General features: G+C 40.6%; 1 pseudogene; it reads left to right on the forward strand.

Moving 5' to 3' along the window:
- Positions 1-414: 414 nt before the first annotated feature.
- The window catches only part of LOC141128400 (legumain-like), a 38,540-nt pseudogene continuing 26,329 nt past the window's right edge, over positions 415-12,625 (forward strand).

Below are 12,625 nucleotides of genomic sequence, written 5' to 3' on the forward strand. Positions count from 1 at the left end.
TCTAAACAATTTAAATGCGTCCATTGTGGCAATATGGCATCTTTTGTTTTCCTGGGTCTAAAAAGTTAAAATTATCTCTACGGGGAGGAGCTGTCCACCACAAGCGGGAGGTGTGGTGGATATTTGACCTCCAAACCAAAATGCCTCTAGGTATAGATCATTGTTATGGTGGGGATCTTTTTCTTAAATAAACTTTCGATAGCGATTTATATATACACACACAAAATATATTATATATTCTGTTTTCATTTGTATGTGTCCTGTGATCAAGGCTATTCACCGAAACACGTTAGCCGCTGTTTTTAGGTGCTGACATGCAATAATGAAGGATACAAGTATTTATTCAAAACAATCCATGCATCCATGTCTCTATTTTTATTTTGTTGGGAAATCACAATCTGTGGTCTCATCACCATGATAAAACCTGGACCGCAGACCACCGGAGGGGAGCAGGATCCTGTTACGTCATCCAAGATGCTTTCAGTGACCCTAATCCTCAGCCTCGCTGTCCTGACCACATCCATGCCCATTGATGACCCAGAAGATGGGGGGAACCACTAGGTGGTCCTGGTGGCCAGCTCCAATGGCTGGTGCAACTTAAGACATCAGGCTGAAGTGTGCCACACTTATCAAATTGTCAAGAAGAAAGGTACCCCCTGAAGAGCAGATTGTGGTGGTGATGCATGACGATATGGCAGATAAAGAAGAGAATCCAGCCAAAGAAATCATTATAGACCGAACCAACAGAAAAGATATGTGGGAGTGCTGAAGGACAACACAAAGAAGTTAATCACTCCTGACAACTTCCTGGCGGTGGTTTTGAGAGATGACGCAGAGGATGTGAAGGGAAAATGATCTGGAAAGGCGATTAAGAGTAGATCTAAGAACCATATCTTTATGTACTTCACTAATTACGGAGCTGGCCTTTCCCAGTGATGACCTCCACTTAAGGGAACTGAACAAGACCATTCAGTACATGTATGACAACAAGTAGTACAAAAAGGTGGTTCTATACATCGAGGCCTGTGAATCGTGCTCCCTGATGAATCACCTACCCAACAATATTGACGTTTATTCTGCCACAGTCCCCAACCCTCACGAGTCCTCTTATGCTTTTCATTATGGCAAGAAGTAACACACAAACCTCTGCCATCTTTACAGTGTCAGCTGGATAGAGGACTCAGACGTGGATGATCTGTCCAAGGAGACACTACACAAACCATACCAGTCATGTCATGTCATGCAGTATGGAAACCGGACTATTTCCAAGATTAAGGTGAGCCAGTTCCAGGGTACAGCTAAAACAGTGGCCCCTCACATTGACCCTGGAGCAGGTACACAATATGGACCTGATCCCCAGCCCAAATGGTTCCCTTAGCCATCCTAAAGAGGAATTCCTGGCTACCAATGATGCTGTTGAGGCCCAGGATGTACTGACCAGGATAAAGGCCCTAAAGGAGGCCAAAGCCTTGATAAAGGAATTGGTAAACCTGTATACTCTTTTAGATATGTTCTAATGTTACTATTTAAAAGGCTCTCCAGGTTGGGCGTTTCCTTGGAGGGCATTTTTTTGTGTGAAAACAGCATAAAGGGTGTGCACTGCAAGGTACACAATTACCTGGCGAAGGATCAGAACTGCAACAAATTCAACCAGTGTGGTACTTGTATGACATTTGGACAATGGTTCTACCTGTCCAACTACACTCTGTGGAAGGTTGGAGATTACAGCATGTCAAGGGGAGGGAGCAGATGATGAAGAGAAAGCCTCCATATGTTCAGACGTGAGCAGCACTCAGACCCAAAAACTGTCTAACAAAACCAAAGAAACATTTGCCCGTGGGACTTTTGAAAGAGTGGTGCTCACTAACAAAGTTATATAAAAGTACAAATTGTATTAGAATTTAACAAAGAAAATCTGTACAAGTAACAGTATATATCTGCATATAAAAAAAAGCAGAATAAAATTGAATTGTTCACCAAAGTAGAGTCTGAATATCAGCCTAATTAATAAAACACTGTTGTATTGCTGAAGCTGCAGTTTCTATGCTCTCTTTACATCAATTTTAAAAAAAACACAAACCCCCAGCATAGGGGTTTGCCAAATATTCAAAAGGTCAGGCATGTTGTTAAATTTTAATAAAATTTGTACTTATATAACCTTGTTGTACCTATTAATGAGCACCACTCTTTCCCACGAACAAATGATTTTGGTTTTGTTAGAGAGCAGATGATGACTGAGATCTACAAGAATGGAACAAATCAGCTGTGGTATGATGGCTACAGAAAACCTACATACCTACACTGGAGGCCTATATGCCGAGTACCAGCCAAAAGTGCCACGAAGAATCATATAAGGGCATTTTTCAGAACACACACTTCTAGATGGCTTTACTGAGGCTGAAGCTCTGCAAAAGTTCAGTCTCCTACTGTACGTCAAGGCTGCGTGTCGTGTCAGAGACCACCATCCAGTGGAGTCATGCAATATCTGGTATGACTAAATTGCTTACTGTACTTATTCTCTGAAAGATCTCCTACGAGATAGTAGCCGGCGGTGTTCCTATGGAGCAGTGGAGGTGTATGCTCGCATGTTAACCCCCATGTAGGTGGGTTAGAGGCTCTGTCAGGCCAAACACGAGAGTGAGAGGCCTTAACAGCTGGTGAGTTTGAATTTCAGCAGGGAGTGGATTCACGTCACAGAGGTGTGGTGGATGTTTGAAAACACAGCTGAGCAGTTTGAGTCACCCTCACTCTTTTTTTTGACTTTCTTCAAATATTTTCATGATTGATTGGTTTCTGGACTTTATAGACATTTACTGTGTTCAATTTTTATTATATATTTTGTCTTGGATTTATATATTTGTATATCACTTTCACTGAGTGTTATAATTTATATTAGCTCATATTGAATTAATTGAATAATTTTATTTAATATTAATTTTTACTTTTTGGGATATTTAGCAATATATGTTTTTTTCACTTTTTTTCTAGTCACGTCTGTATTCAGCTCACTGGCTGGATAAGAGTGTCTGGCATCTCCCCACCTGGGGATTAGCACCACTATTTCATCCATAATTTATGACCAGTATCTGTTTTGTTTTCTTTTTTAGGGGATGCAGGTTACCCACAGCTGACATATACACCACACTACGCCCAAAGTCTATTTTTAATCCAACATATAACAAGGGTCCCTATCTACAGACCTTTTACCAGGTAGTCTACTCAAACCTCATCATCAACATGTGCAGTACTGCTTCAAAGCACACTTATATCAAATTAAACCTTCCCCCACTGGAACGTAATGCCTTAGAGCAGCTGAGTCCATTGTCATCAAACCTGAAGACAAAGGGGGCAGTACAGTCATTCAGGAGAAGGATGATTACATCCTCGAATCATGAAGACTGCTCTCAGACACCAACACCTATGCTACGCTCCCTAGTGACCCCACATTTGCACTTGAAGCCACTACACTTGTCAACAAAGCCTTTACTGATGAAATCTCCAAACCAGAAGCCGCGTTCTTTAGGAAAAATTTCTACAAAGTTCCATATTTCTACCACCTGCCGAAAATTCATAAAGATCTCACCCATCCTTCAGGTCGTCCAATAGTAGCGGCCGTGGATAGCGTCACCAGTGGCTTTTTCATATACATTGATCAATTTCTCCAACCTTTGGCACAGAATCTCCCTTCCTACATATGCAATGGATCCCACCTACTTGAGATGCTGAAACCCTATTCATGGAATAAGAACTGTTAGTGGCTCTCCCTTGACGTGTCATCACTCTACACATCGATACCCCATGATGTAGGAGTAAGGGCTGTCGAACACTTCTTAGCCAACGACCCCCTCACCAATCCCTGGCAAGCCAACTTCATACTTGAAGCTTTGGTCTTCTGCTTCGAACACAACTACTTTGAGTCAGAAGGGACACACTACCTTCAGATTAATGGTACAGCCATGGGGGCAAACTTTGCCCCCAGTTATGCTAATCTCACTATGGGATATAGAAACACACGTACCTCGCAGCTGACCACCCCTTTACTGCACATGTAATATATTACGGTCAATACATCGATAACAGTGATCATTTGGGATGGTACGTTTGATGACATTGTCGCCTTTGTACAGTATTGTAACACTAACACCTCGGGCCTATCTTTGGCCTAACTCTGCCATGACAATGAAACCATATATGCACAGAATTTTATCAAACCCACTGCAGGCAATTCCTTCATACATTACACCAGCTGCCACCATCCCAGATGGGTCAATATCATCCACCGCAGTCAGTTCTGCCGTCTCCGGAACTGCAGTAGAGACTCAGATTATGATTTCCATGGCCAACTTTTGTCTAAAAAATTCCAAGACAAAAGGATACCCTGCTCCACTCAGACACAGCTTTTAACAACAATCGCAGGCTTCCTACCAGTCGTAATAACTCCTCACCTGTCGTCAAGCAACACATTTTTGTTACACAATTTCATGATAAACATAGGAAAACGGAAAAAATACTGGACTCACATTAGTCTATTCTTTTAGAAGATCCCCACTTGAAAACTTCAGCTGGTATCAAACCGAAAGAGACATATAGAAAATCTAGAAACATTAAGAGCAAAATCGCACCTAGCAGAATTAAGTCAGTTCAACTGACCTCATCACAACCTGTCCTCATACCCCTCAGAAGAATGTATCAATGCAAAAAACCCCTCTGCCTTACTTGTCTTTTCGTACGCCATGGTCAAAAAACCTTCAGTGTCAAAGGGAAAAATTACAACCTCAAAGAATTTTACAATTGTTCGACAGACTTGTTTTCTGTCTAACCTGTCCTTGTGGGCTTTTCTATGTTGGCTGAACCATCAAGGTGCTTAGGGCACGTTTTGGGTAACATTGGTGCTTTATTGAACAAGGCCGAGACCACCACAGCGTCCCTAAACATTTCCTAACACACCACGGCCAGTCTAAAGCTGGTCTGGGTGTGTGGGTTATTGAATCCATTCCAGGCACATACCCTGCGGCCGAACGTTATAAAACGCTTGTGCCAACAAGAAACATATTGGATTTACTCCTTGGGCACCCTTACACCTGGCGGGTTAAAACTAGGAAATTGAGGTACACACACTGCTATGAGCCCATCCCAACAGTTTTTATTTTCTGCCTTCATGTATGAGCATTTTTGGGAATGCATGGTTATCCTTCAGTCCATGCTCTCTTATATATAAAGCTACTATGCATATATTGTTTGAATAATCTCCTTAACAACTCTTTGGCTCCCCGCCCCACTCCTCTTGTTCATTTCATTTTTACAGACTTCCCCTATCAACCAATGTTATATATATACACACACACGGATACATTTATCACTTTCCAGTCGACCCTTTTGGAGTCTTTTCTTGCCAATATAACCAAACGTAACTACACGCTATAGTGCCCAGGTACACATGCTCTTCACTTACATGTCTTCTTGTGTTTTCCTAATATGCATGTCCTACCTCTCTTTTTTTAAAATATCAGTTTATATTATTAGTATATAGAATGTACTAATGTTTTTATATAATACGTTTTTATTTTTTTTCTATTTTTATCTTACACACACACACACACACACACACACACACACATATATATATATACACACACACACACAAACATTTAAGTGTTCATTATTTTACCTTTTAGTGCAGTCAAATTTATTAGCAATGTAACAGTAGTGATCACCTGTACACTATAGTTTTGTTTTCTTTCACACTCTTCCATTAGTGCTCCCCTCCCCCCCATAGTACTCCTGTGCATTGTTCTTGGCCATTATCAGCACTGTGTGGTTTTTAGCCAGCGCTGGGTCTTGTAGTCCCACGGCACCGGCATATAAAAATAGCAAACTGCTGACACTCCCCCCTCAGGCCTATTGAAGGAGCAGTAGCTCAAAGCACGTAGCCTATCCACTACGAGTCTTTCCTCTCGGTGGAAGCCCTCCCCCGGAAGTGTACCCGGAAAGTATCAGATGACCCGTGACGTCACGCACGCCCTTTGTGCGCTCCACGCCGGCCCCAGCTTCTGATGCCAGGCAGGGTCTGTATGCTCAGACAGGGATCTGTGTTGTGTGGACAGAGAGAGAAGTAATAATGTAAGCATTCTATCTCACAGAATAGTTTAGTACACTCTAAGGGCTGTGGGAGCAGCCAAGTAAATCCCACACATTTCTGAAATTCCTTAGACTGTATGCAAGAATTACATCTTCCTGTGTGTGTCCAGCCAGATAGATCTGGGTGAGGGTCTCTATCTGTGGCCAGTGGTATTGCGGGCTGTAATAACTTTGGCAGTTGGTTTTATATTCTCTATAATAAGCTTTTCACCTCCAATCAAGGATCTTGCTCTAGGTATTAGGTTACCATGGGGTATGCATTCTTGACATCTGGTGGGAGATTAGAGTGTGCATGTTTTGTGGTTGTTACCTGGGTCTGTATTGGAGAATTTGAGGCTCCTTTGATACATTGCCAGAATGCTGGTTGATTTCTAAAGACACTCAATGGAAAGAGATACATTGCATATATTCCACATCTGCGATGGGGAGACTTATTGGTTCCTACCTACCAAGCCTAAAGGTTTCCCCTCACCCGCTCTGGGTGTTGGATAACCATTGTTTCTGTAAAGGGATTTTTTAATAGGTTGAGCTTTACAGATTGTGATGAACTTTTTGGGTGATATATACAGTATATGAATGGGAAAGTCTGTCTTCCACTGTTCTGCATTGTATATATTCTGCGCCCTGGTTTGTACTGAACAACACAGACTTGTCCTGTATGTCCTATGTATATTCCATACCCCCTGGGCTCTACATTGATAGTCGGGGGGGGGGGGGGGGGGGGATTGGGGAATGGTGAATACAATGCTGCATTCCTTACCATTTACTTTACTATATCAGTTTTGGAGACTGGATGAATATTGTCTTAGTTAAGGACTGTTTCACGTAAGCGGGGCAAACTACTACTCAATTTAGCTGAAGATATTTGGGTGTGTGTAGTATAATGAAGGTCCATAACAGTTATAATAAAACCCTGTGTACCTTTAATATATCAGAACCTGGACATGTGTCCCGGGGTGTGGAGTGTCTGATGGCACAGAGTATTAAACATTAATATATTATTGGGCGGTGTCCTTAGACATGGCCATGAGACATCCTAAGACCTGGGAGACTAAGCTTCCAGTGCCTGTATCATGTCATTTCACTCCATTGGCGATCAGTGATGGAGCAATTCCTGACACCAACACTAATAAGAGATCTATTTTTTTCTATCCCATTGTATTAAATTATAAGGAAGCCATGGTTGTTACCAAAGAGGTGATGTCACCTATTCCACATTATTGGAGCTCCTGTACACGATATGATGGTGAGAAGTAGAGGGGGAAGGGATCAATGAGCAGCGGGGGGGGGGGGGGACAATTAGGAGCACACAGGGGGTAATGAACCCATCACCCAGCTGATGACAAAACCCATCAAAATATGGGAAGAGCCTGCAGTGCGGATTCTGATGACGATGCTTTGTATTTACTGCTTGAAAAGGCCAATGAGACCAAAAAAATTTACTTCATTTCTGGTTTACAGTTTTAAGAATTACTCTGACCAGAATGTAAAGGAAATTGTATACTGAAGGCATTGCTGCACTGTTATTGCAAAAATACAAGAGGGAGCAGAGAAAAAAAAAAAAAAAAAAAAAAATCTATCCTTCAATCCCCAACTTCATACAAGGTGGATTGCTTTTTGAGGCTGAACCCTCAACCAAATTAGTTTGCACAGCCCATAGAGCTCTATACACACGCTGGGTGATGGTTACATTCACATACCAGAACATTTCTCTCAGGATCTCCTTCCAAATACAACTTTTGTATTAGCAGCTCCCTACACAGAACACTGGACTTTATAACTCGTCTTATTTCTAGAAGATCAGAAGAGACAACTAAGTCCTATTTATGAATGATTTCTCTGGACTGAGCTCTGTCTCTGATATAGAAATCTCCCTGTACTGACATACAAGTTGGTTCTCCCCCTATACTGAGATAAAAGTCATCTCTGTGCTGATATATCAATCAAGATTATTTCCCTACAAGGAGCTTCAATGTGCTTCTCCCAACACACAAATGGCTGACTGCTTCTCCCCTCCACCCAGATATAGTCAGCACTGACCCCGCCCACTCATCACATGACCAACACCAACCAATGAATGTGCTCCAGCTCTTTCCACTCACATGACCTCTACCATTACCTATTCATACTGAGCTATATAGCTCCTCCCTTTCACAGATTAACCCTTTTATGTCATTCTCTCTTGGATGATTTATAAAATGTTAATCTAAGAAAACTGCCGCCCCCCCATATATACACGGCCCCAGTCAAAATTCTGTGAATGAAGAGACAAGTACGGAAAGCCTTTTCAGATGACGGCTTGTAGTTCTCAATGAAATATGAGGGGGGCGGTGGTGAGCATCCTTGTAGTTCATTGATTCTTCCTGGAATGAAGTAACTGCCTGTATTGGAGGTACGGGGGAGACATCTACACTGACAGTCTGCAGGAGCCTGACATTGTACCGAAGATCTGATGATCTTACGTGTAATGCTGTATCCTAAGAAAAAAAAATATATAAATGCACTTTTTTAGTATTTTTTTTTTCTTAAAGATTAACTTATCCTTTAATCATGTGAATTTCCCTGCAAGTATCTTAGACCGTTTTTTTCTGTTATTACATTACTTCTGTGCAACATTATGTGCCAATTCAGAACCCAAATTCATGTTATTCTGGCGAGCCAAACTTCCTGCTGATTTATTTTTTATTGTCAACCAATTCATGAGAATCATGGACAACTTTCCACCATCCACAAAAAAACATGCCTCTTCCCACCATTACTTCCAGTATGATCGGGGTAATGGGTTGTAGATCAGGACATATACACGAAGATGGCAAATCTAGAAGTTTAGAGTAAGCTGGCTGGTTGGACTCCTGGATTATCCTCGGTGTTCTATTCTGTGATCCTGTGTGTGGGGGAAGGGTTGTATGTCACACCTAGTACGGGTGGGGTGATCCACATTCATTAATCAGATAGACCTTCCTCAAGTGTGTCAGCCCCTCTGGTGATCTTCTACATCTCAGAGAAATAAAACATGGAGGATTTGACAGCATTTTAGTGAGAGGAACAGAAGAGTTTTCAGAATTGTAAATTACTGTAAATCTCTTCCAGGTCAGACCCGGTGTATGGTGTGTGAGATGCCCGCCAGTGACCCTGCAGAGACCCCTATCTCTCTCTGCAGACACAGAGGGATTCACTAAAACTGGAGCATGCAAAATCTAGTGCAGCTCTGCATTGAAACCAATCGGCTTCCAGGATTTTTTCGTCAAAGCTTTAAATTGAACAAGCTGAAGTTGGAAGCTCATTGGCTACCATGCACAGCTTCTCCAGATTTTGTACTCTTCAGTTTTAGTAAAACACATGGGGGGGTTATTTACGAAAGGAAAATCTACTTTGCACTACAAGTGCACTTGTAAGTGCAATCGCTGTGGATCTGAGGGGAAGATCTGAAATGAGGGGATCTAGTTTAACAAAATCCAAAGAGTTATGTGACCTGACGGGAATTACAATGTTTGGAATATCCTCTTTCCACTTGTCACAACAACATATTATTTTCCCAGCAATCGACCTACACTGGAGAAAAGACCAGCAAGAGGTCCGAAAAATGTTAGACGGCAAACCCTTATTCCTTGTGGGCGATGGACTGTCAGGGCTGGCTCAGCCCTTCCTTCTCTGAGCTGGCCACTCAGCTGTTGCTAATTGCCAGCTCTCATCTCTCTCCACAGTTAACCAGCTGTTGTGGATCTGCTCATCAGTCCAACCTACTTAAAGATCTCCAGCTCACTTAATTCCTGCCTTCGCCACATCACAAGAAACCATCTCCTGCGTTCCTGTTTAAAGACTGGCTTTGCTGACATCCCTTCTGGCTCCTTATCCTGCTTGCGGTTCCTCTACTTAGATCCCTGACTTCTGGCCTGGCTGATTACCCGATCTGGTTACTGAACTCTGGCTTGGCTGGCTTACTTACCTTTTTATTCTTATTAATAAAACAAGTGTGATTTAACTGTACTTCTGTCTTGGTCTGGTTCATGGTTTCTGACAGGGACAATGTGACATTGGTCAGGTTTTTCTGCAAAATATTGTACATACACATTCATGGAGCGAATTTCTAAAAAAGAAAAAAAAAAAAAAATGTGGACATGGAAGTTGTGCAGGTGACTCAGAGCACTTCCTCTGAGTCCATGGAGAAATTTGGCTTCGAAAAATGCTTAGACAGAATTTGTGATGCAAAATTGGAAGTGCATATTATTGGCACAGATCGCCATACAGGAATTAGAAAACTGTTGTGTGGTCCAGAATATGAACGTGTAAATCACCAATTTGACATATGGCACTGTCAAAAATCTAAAGAGAAAACTATTACAACTGTCCATTACAAAAAAAAGCATACCGGCCCACTGACACCATGGATTGGTTCAATTCTAAACCATTTTTATTGGTGCAGCCCAATGTGCAAAGGGGACAAACATGTATTTAAAATCAGATGGGAGTCAGTAATGCACCATATCATTAATGAGCACAGTTGGAAACTAGGAGAAGCAAAATATAAGTGTAAATATGAAATAAGCATTGATGAGCCACATGTGGCATGGTTAGTATAGAAACAGCCAAGCTTATGATGCACTATCTGCAATCGTTCTTGATCCACAAATAATGAAGGACATACTTTTGCCAGACTGGTGCATTGAAAAGCTTCCACAACATGATGCTAAAATACAGACCTAAAACGGATACACTATCGTTATAATTCAGAGGAGGCCAGGAATAAAGAAGTGTTATGCCACAATAACAACAACAACATTATAAGAAAACCAGCAATAGAAAAAAAAATAAAACATTAGAAACTGGAGAAACTGGAGAAACTATACAAATGCCAAGCAAGAACCTTGAATTTCCATGTGGCTGTAAAAAATGGGATTGTGAGAAATGTTTATGAAAAAATTGATAGAGATGATAATGACAGATATGCACACACTAAATTTATAGCAATGTTGAATCTATATAAATGTCTTAACTTGACCCACTAGTGTTTTCTTTAATAAAATTGTTTCTTATTTTTTTGGTGAAATTATTCCAATATTGTAAAAAATGTATTTGGTTATGTAATTTTTTTCTAAAATAGGGCGTACATAAATCCGAATATCCAAATAATATTAATATTATTTAAATTGTTTTGTTTTTTTCTTCTTCTCCTAATTTTCAACAGTGCTCATTAATGACATGGTGCATTATCGACTCCTATCTATCTCTATATTTATCCTCTTCCAAAAAAAGAAATTTTTAGATAATTATGAATGAAAAATAATTTTTATTTTTAACTGTATCTAACAGCCTAATGCAAGTATACAAACATGTAAAGATGTATGAATATTCTCATTCTGTTTCCTTTTTTTACATAACACTGTTAACATAATTGTAAAAAAAAAAAAATAATAAAACATGAACAAATAAAATTGAATGTTACTCTAAGGCAGGGGTCTTCAAACTGAGGCCCTCCAGGTGTTCAGGAACTACAATTCCCATCATGCCTAGTCATGTCTGTGAACGTCAGAGTTTTACAATGCCTCATGGGATGTGTAGTTCTGCAACAGCTGGAGGGCCGTAGTTTGAGGATCCCTGCTCTAAGGCTTCAACGTCATTAGAATACATGAATCTGACATATGAAGCAATCCCACATTCCCCCTGAAAGGTGCCAAATGAGGCACCTGAGGGGTTGGGGGGGGGGGGGAGAGACAAATGAGCGGAAATCGGCTTTAACTGGTTGTAGAGATAAACTTTTAATAATCTTGTATGACAATAGTATACAACACATCATTTTTTGAATGCTTAAATTTATATTAAACATGAAATAGATTATCAGTAATAATTTGGATGTTTAATCTACACCTGTTGTGGTCAGGATCGACACAGTGGGTGGACCCTCAAGATGCAGGGAGATGGTATGGACTTGTACATTTTGTACGTTCTCACTATAAGTTTAGAAACTTTCCAACTGTGTAATGCCTTCAACACCCTCTGGTATGCTGCCGGCCACCTCGGTGATTTCCTGGCAGCACAAAAAAAAATTCAACAGGAGTCACCATTGGAATGCATTTTCTGCACTTGCACCATTCCGTATTCCCAAGACGTTCCTTTTCACCTTCCTCTTGAGTTTGTTGATTGCAGCATGGAAATATTTCGTAATGGATTACATGGAAATGCTGTATCGTTTTCTGGCTCTGGATATTGTGAACATAGTTCCTCAAGCAACATTTGTCTCTGTAGCATAAACCAAAAAGTATATATTTACATATTTACCATTATAGGTTAGTAAAGAAAAGTAATTGTATTGCAATTTTTCACTTAATATTGATTGTTTGCCAAAAATGTAAAATGTTTTGATTTAGCACAGTTACACATTGCTTACTTTTCAAAATTTAAATAAAAAATACGTTTGATAGTAATTAACCATGGTTAATTTTTTATTTCATTTTATAATTACGCACGATATACTTCATGGTACATCAAG

The sequence above is a fragment of the Aquarana catesbeiana genome, linkage group LG01 (genome assembly GCF_042186555.1).
Source record: "Aquarana catesbeiana isolate 2022-GZ linkage group LG01, ASM4218655v1, whole genome shotgun sequence".
Taxonomy (NCBI): domain Eukaryota; kingdom Metazoa; phylum Chordata; class Amphibia; order Anura; family Ranidae; genus Aquarana; species Aquarana catesbeiana.